This window comes from Saccostrea cucullata, unplaced genomic scaffold (assembly GCF_032062105.1).
Source record: "Saccostrea cucullata isolate Sc308-1 unplaced genomic scaffold, CSIRO_AGI_Scuc_v1 ctg14079, whole genome shotgun sequence".
Lineage (NCBI taxonomy): Eukaryota > Metazoa > Mollusca > Bivalvia > Ostreida > Ostreidae > Saccostrea > Saccostrea cuccullata.
In genome coordinates, this window is record NW_026920071.1 from 2,584 (window position 1) to 10,164 (window position 7,581).

A 7,581-nucleotide genomic window follows, 5' to 3' on the forward strand; every position below is an offset into this window, starting at 1 on the left:
ATACTTTAACCAATCAGACCGACACTCTTCATATACACTAGATTAACACGTGTCCGATTGATACACGTGTTATGATAACTTCAATAAATATATATCTTTAAAGTTCTACATCTAATTCTTCATTTTGATGACAATGAATTATTCTCATTTTATATATCACTGAAATTTTTTTACATCGATTAATCTATTTATGAGCAAATGCGGTAAAATGTCTATTTGTTTTTTTCTATATATAAATCATTAATTTTCCTTGGAAGACAGTCTGAAATAAAAATTATTTAGATATTCTTGACGTACTTTCCTTGGGGCTCTTTCCTTGCAATGGACGCTTTTTAAAGTTCTTTTTTTAAATGCTAAATTTTGTTTGCGGCCGATTTGATGCTTTGCATCAATTTTACTTGTCAATTGTGAAACTCTGTTTAGCACGCCAAATTCACAAAAATGAGCTAATCATAGTTTCACAGTCGATAAGTAATGGTTATAAGCCGAAAACTGTCCATTATGTCAGATATTAGACGACCCGAGGCGCGTTAGCGCCGAGGAGAGTCTAATATCTGACATAATGGTAAGTTTGAGGCTTATAACACTTACTTTTAAAACATTTTTGTGACGTCATCTTTTGTTAAACCTGGTTCAATAAATTTGTTATTATCCTGCACCCCGACCAATAAGTTACCTGTAGGTGTCCAATAAGATTCAACTTATTGGACAGGTACAGGTAACGTTAAAATGAGAACAAAGGGCGAGGCAAATAAGTAAACACCGGGTAAAGGCAATGACAAATCAAACAATTTAATATGAACAATGTAGGAAATTAGTAGCGTTCAATGTTAATATTTCACAAAAAAATCCTATTGAAAATGGCACAAATAATCCGGTGAATTGAATGTCTCAGATTCATTATTGTAAACGCATCCGTGGCTCCGATCATAAATTTCCTATATTCACCGTTCATTTCACAATGATTGATCCACGGAACATATATAGAATCCAAAAGACACAAAAGATGATAGAGAAGCATGTGTTTTCTTACACACAACCTAGGGCTTTTTGTTTATTGAAATATCCATTTTTCCGCATTTAGCACAAAATTTAGCTCACGAAATTCCAACGGAATCTGTAATTTCGTCCGGTGATTTATGACCATTTGTCCATCTAGTCCTGCATACTTTGAGCGAGTGCCTGTCGTTTTAAGAAGTGGCTGGAGTAAAATCCTTCCGAGTTCGAAACCTGCTCACAAAAGAGAATTGCATTTAAAAAAAAAAATACATCAGGAACAATCTCCCAATTTCATAGATAATGCTTTAATAAACAGTTGTTTGAGTAAAATCCTTCAAATCCTATTGCTTTACAAAAATTACCTTTTAACGGGAACTGTTTCTTGCAAATTCCGAAACATAAGAATATACGAGGGGATATCAAAAAGTTCGTGGACTGAGACTGTAAAATTAATACTATATTGCCTGAGCTTACAAAATTTATAAGGAACATAAAACAACAAAAAATGAAGAAATGTTGAAAATTTTAGCTTGATACGTTCATTATTTACCAAATTATTATAAAATAAAAACGACATTATATGATCACCCGGCGCCGTCGCCGATTATTTTCATGACGTCCGACACTGTTACTATTTTTCAAAGTCCGCTTCCTCTACCTCGCACACTTATTTTGACGAGACTCCTTAGAGTTGAGTAAGGACTTCAACCCATCTTGTTTTCATGACTTTACAATGTCATGAACAGCAGCATTCAATGCATATATTATTGCAAATGGATTTATACATTGGGAAAGATCCTCGCTTGATTGTTCCAGCATATTTGTTTTTTGGAGTTCAATACAGCTAAAACACATAATCAACGTCATTATTTGACGTGAGAGATTTTTCAAACCTTCACTACATATTGACGTTAACTTTGCATCCCCTTTGGAGTTTTCACTCTGAATCTATTTTGGCATTTAAAAAACAAGTAATCTGGATACAAATTATTTCTCCGTAGCCAGTTTAAACATTTCCTAGATGTATACCAGTTTTTTTCCAGGGGCAAAACTTTATCGAATGTTGGTACAGGAAGCCTCTCCCCCCTTTTGTCGTCATTTTCAAGGAAATATTTGTTTGGACACTCCATGTAAAATTTACAATAAAGTTTCATAGAACTTCCAGAATGAGGTAAAAATTCCATAATTTATGGAAAAATAGTGTCCCAACACATACCTGAATTAACGGGATTTTTGGATGTCAAATGTTCATATCAAAGTAGTTTATCTCAGTTACACTTAAGTCGGAAAAAACGTCGTTTTCGAGATTGCGCCGCCTGGACATACCATTGCTTACAAAAACTTTACTAATTTATTTAAAAATAAAATTTATAGTTTGTGGTTTATTCTATAGATAGAAAAGATGATGATAACTAAATAATATAAAAGTCATTGATGTACCTAAAGCGGTTTTAATTTAATGGCGCTAGTCCACGAACTTTTTGATAGCCCCTCGTATATCCGGATTTCACAGTAAAAACCTGAACTGAGGCATCTTGATGTAATCGATAAATGGCATCGTCAAAACACCCGATTCTGAAGGTCTTTTTTTTCGAAATTAAAATGTAAGTCTTCATCCGTGGTCGTTGCGTTGTAAAATGAATAAATTGTAAAAAATTTAGTAGAACTGACTTTTACGCATGCGTAGTATAAATGTCGCAATGCGGATAAATAAGACTAAACAAAGTTAATGTTCATATATATCGATATAAAACACCTCTCGATGATTCCTACTATTAATAAAGACAGAAGAAAAACCAAAACTGGTTTTCTTTGGCCTAACATGATGAACAGCGCCAGGTAGTCACCCAAGCAGAACTAGACCTTACCTGTGGCTGTCCAATAAGTTAACAATGGAAGTGTTCGACAATGGTGAAATGTTTTGTATAGTTAACGATCGTAAATTATAGTTTACAGACGTGAATCTATGTTTACCAACAAAATCTGTTGTTAACGTTTTATTACAGACAGATAAACTTAGATTAGCATTCGTAAACTATAGTTAACAACCGTTATATATAGTTTAACAGATGAAAACTATACTTAACGAATCGTTAACTATAGTTCACGGTTTGTAAACTAAAGTTTACAGTCGATTAACCAAGTTTATCAATTGTGAAACTAGGTTTTGCTCATTTTTGTGAATTTGGCGTGCCTTATGCGTTGTCTACTTTCGTTTCTTTTTCTTGACATTAATTTTTGAATGTTTTTTCTTGTTAGTTTAAAGCATCCTCCATCTTCCTGGTAAAATTCCTGGATCGGCACATGTTGAGGATCAAAGATTTATAAAAATTATCCTCAATAATTCAAGTTTTTTCCATCTAAACCAAAACCCGATAAATGTACATCTTTAGAGTGTAGGCGAAAAGACTGGACCGTCAAGGTTCTTTTACAGTTTCATCTCCTGATAAGAATGATAATCTAATGGCTTGTAAGTAAGTGACGTAGCATCAATTTTTTAAAGTAAGGGGCCAACCAGAGAATTAAAATTCAACCTAACTGAAAAAAAACTCGACAAACAAAAAAGAAAAGGGGGAAGGAAGTTGTCCAGACTTGAAATTTCGTGTGTTGGGGGGAGGGGTCAAACTACTTCAAGTGCCAATTTTTTTCTTATACGTTATCATCATTAGTATAATTTACTATACTCAAATTAAAAGGGGGGCAGTCATTCAATTCAGTCAGTCATACATTTGTTATGTGGGGGGGGGGGGAGGGGTGTTGAGGAGGGGATGGTGGTGCCCCTCTTCCGCCATCCCCTGATCCTACGTGCCTCTAAGTATATAGAAAGATAAAAATATATTGAATCTTGTTCCGAGCAAGCATTCTCACGCACAGATATACCAAAGGCAACACAGTGCACCTTTTGGTTATTTTGGCATGTTCACTTTCAAAATTTACTCATCAACAATTGTGCGTTCTTGACAGACAAAATATTGGCATACAAGAAAATGCTGTAATATTTATCTGTTTACTTTTATTAGCAATTTTATATTCTTTGATGTATAGAAAAAAAATTAAGCCACTCGATTAATTGATATAAAAAAGAATTGTAGGGACTTGCTGTTTTTTTTAAAGAGCTATAACTTTCCTATTAACAGTAAAAGCAACAGCGATCCAGTCTCTCTCTATATACAAGGCATTTATATATGTACACGTTAATTATTGTGGGCGGATTTACATATATTAAATATATTTATTGAAAATTTGCATTTAAACTACGTTTTTAAATAATTGAAAGATGTGTGCGCAGGTGGGGCATTTTCTTTGAATTACTATTCATTGGCGTCGGAAGCAAATTGAAAGTGGGGGGGCTAAGTGTATAAAAAAAATTTCTTATACATGTACCTTCCAAAAAACTTGACAAGCAAAAAAAAAAAAAAAAAAAGAGGAAATTTTCTTTTCCCAAAGACGAAAATCCTATTTCGTGGGGGGGGGGGGGGGGGGGGGGGGGGGGGGTAGGTAGGTTGGTTCAAACTTCAGTACCGAAATTTTTTTCCAAACTCCACTACTTTTTCATTACTTTACCCATTTCTAACCTATACTGCGACGTGTCTGTGGAAAGTGGGGGGGCTAAACCTACTAAGCAATGTTCAATGCCTAGACTACGTATATATTTGGAAAAAAATGTGGGGGGGCTAAGCCCCCCTAGCCCCCCCGGTTCCGACGCCTATGCTATTGGTGAAGAATTTTCATTGGCTGTTCATAATGAACCATCAAATCAGATCGTTTCTTTTGTTATATTATAAGCAAGTCTAAATTCAAAATAAGTGCAGATCCGACCGGACGCCCCCTGGTTAGACACTTCCACATCGCACAAGGTATTTTATTATATATTTATCGCCCCCTGATTAGACACTTCCACATCGCACAAGGTATTTTTTTTTATATATTTATAACTTTAAATTACAAGTTTTCCTAGTAAATAAACTGTAATGTTTAGGAATTTACTAGATTTGTATCACAATCTGTTTATAATTGATTTGACACGTAAGCAAAGTTAGCTCTCTGACTCTCACAGATTTCAGTAACCTACTGACTTTATTCTGAAATTGAGTCACCTACATTTCCTGATTCCCAGGCTCCAAAGACTATAAAATATAAAATGATTTTGGTACAAAGACACTTACTTGCTTACTGATATACAATGTATAGTCAGGCTGTATATATTTGTGCTTATTAGATAAACTATAGAGAATATATTCTGGTGTTGTTTCTGATATATTACATAAACGACTAAGATTATCGATGGTAGGTTCATGTATGTCTAATTTACTTTTTTTTTCCTTTCAACAATTTTTAAGGCCATTCCTTCTTAAGTTCTCATTATGCTCATTTGGGCACTGAATTAGTAATAAAACATATCTTATCTGTTATGTGAATAAATATAGAAACCTACAGCGTCATTATTATTTCACTTGGTCACATTATACAAACCAAGGCATCAGGATATTTTAGAGTAAATCAAATCCAATTTTTTTAAACTGTTAATTATGTCTACTTTCGTTTTTTTTTTCTCGACATGTTGTTATGTATGTATTAGCGTTACATTGTGGTCAGCAGCTTTTATATAAACATTTTAATTCACCTGATCATTCTATTTTATCAATGAAAGTTAGAATTCTGGAAAAGATTTATCACCACACAAATAGTCCGTCGTTGAGTACACCTTTCCGTAGAAAACGTGAAGAAGTTTGGATTAGGAAACTAGGGACAGCCTTTCCCTATGGATGTAATGACAATGTCGATAGTGTTGGAAATCTTACAAGCCCGCAGTGTAATAATGTAACTGTGATGGGACTTTTTAACAATACTCAGAGACGTAAGCGTAGTCATGGACATCGTTCGTACAATAAACCTGCAATACACGACGTCTCTTTTGATTCATTACTACCTTATGTAAATCAACAGTTAGGTCTACATCATATTCGAACCAAACTTTACTCTGTCCCTTTGAAACTTTTAAATAGTCTTCTTGAAAAGACCAAGGAACATCCAAATTTAGATTCCTCGACACCTGAATATAGGCTCGGTTCTGTGATTATGGATATTGCACATCATAGGCTTTTTAAACCCGCACGTTTCACGGAAGAAAATGCAGCTAAAACAATCCGTCTTTTCCTTAAACTTCAATATGCCAATAAAGGAATTGACGCGGTTAATATTAGTAATATTCTTAATCACAAAAGGGTCCAGTCTTGTATTCCACCATATTTCAAGTTAAAGACTACGCCTTGTATTTCCTACAAATATACATCGACCATTGCTTCCAAACTTTTCAATTACAAAAACACTTTACATGGCCTGGATATCGACTATCTGAAAAATAATCCCCTTTCGTGTTCATGTTCTTCTTCGCCCTATAACTATAGTCCTGCTGGACACGTTATTACAGGTGACGTAAAAATAGTTCGTAATGAGGACCTTAGATCACTTATTTTAAAAGGTCCTAAATATAGGGAACCCCGATCCTTCAACTGGCGTCGGAATTTCATAAATATTATGGATTCTGTTGAAAATTACGCCAGACGATGGGCTAGATATGAAAAAGAAGACATTGACACCTTGTCAGAATGGATTAAATGTATCAGATCCATGTTAAAGTCACGTATTAAAAGATTAACGGGCAAAATGAAAACCATCTATCCTTCTGTGTTCAATAAACCAGAAGTGAAAAAAGAATTAGATAGATTACACGATCAGTACGTACTGGTTCCTGCCGACAAAGCAGGTAACAACATTGTCTTCGTTTGTAAGGCTCATTATATAAATTGCATTCTAGAAGAACTTGGATTTAATTCTACAAGTGGTAATCCTACTTATACATATACTTCTCTCTCTAAGGAAGAAATTCTTCAAAATCACCTGTCAGTTTTGAATACTTTTAATATTCCACAGAGCCAAAATGAATTTGAACTACCTTATATATATTGGATTCCGAAACTTCATAAGAATCCTTACAAACAAAGATACATTGCAGGTTCCAGTAAATGTTCAACCAAGCCTCTTTCGTTACTTCTCACTAAAATATTGACAGTAGTGAAGGAAAAACTTCAAGAGTACTGTAAAACTATATATTCAAGAAGTGGTGTAAATCAGATGTGGATACTTAAAAATTCTAAAGAACTTTTGGACAATTTGAAATCACAAGACTTTACAAAAATCAACAGCATAAAAACTTACGACTTTTCAACTTTATACACAACAATTCCGCACGACAAATTAAAATCCAGGCTTTTTGATATAATTGACAGCTGCTTCTTCAACAAAAATGGAACTCGTAAGTTTACTTACCTCGTCATTGGTCATTTGAAAAATTATTTTGTTAAAACAGATTCTGATTGCACACATAAGTACTCTGAAGTTGACATCAAGAAGATGCTTGAGTTTCTGATTGACAATATCTATGTGGTTTTTGGAGACCAGGTATTCCAACAATCTATTGGAATTCCCATGGGTACAAATTGCGCTCCGTTATTAGCAGACTTATTTTTATATTCATATGAAGCAGAATTTATGCAAAATCTTTTGCGTGAAAAGAAGAAA

The 7,581-nt window shown here is 34.2% G+C and overlaps 1 long non-coding RNA gene across 1 annotated transcript; it reads right to left on the reverse strand.

Moving 5' to 3' along the window:
- Positions 1–1,069: 1,069 nt before the first annotated feature.
- LOC134242781 (uncharacterized) lies at positions 1,070–4,273 on the reverse strand. The gene is made up of 2 exons (XR_009986922.1): positions 1,362–4,273; positions 1,070–1,230 (listed from the first exon to the last, which is right to left on the reverse strand). It is a non-coding gene; the product is annotated as an uncharacterized LOC134242781 (long non-coding RNA).
- Between the last annotated feature and the right edge of the window lie 3,308 nt (positions 4,274–7,581).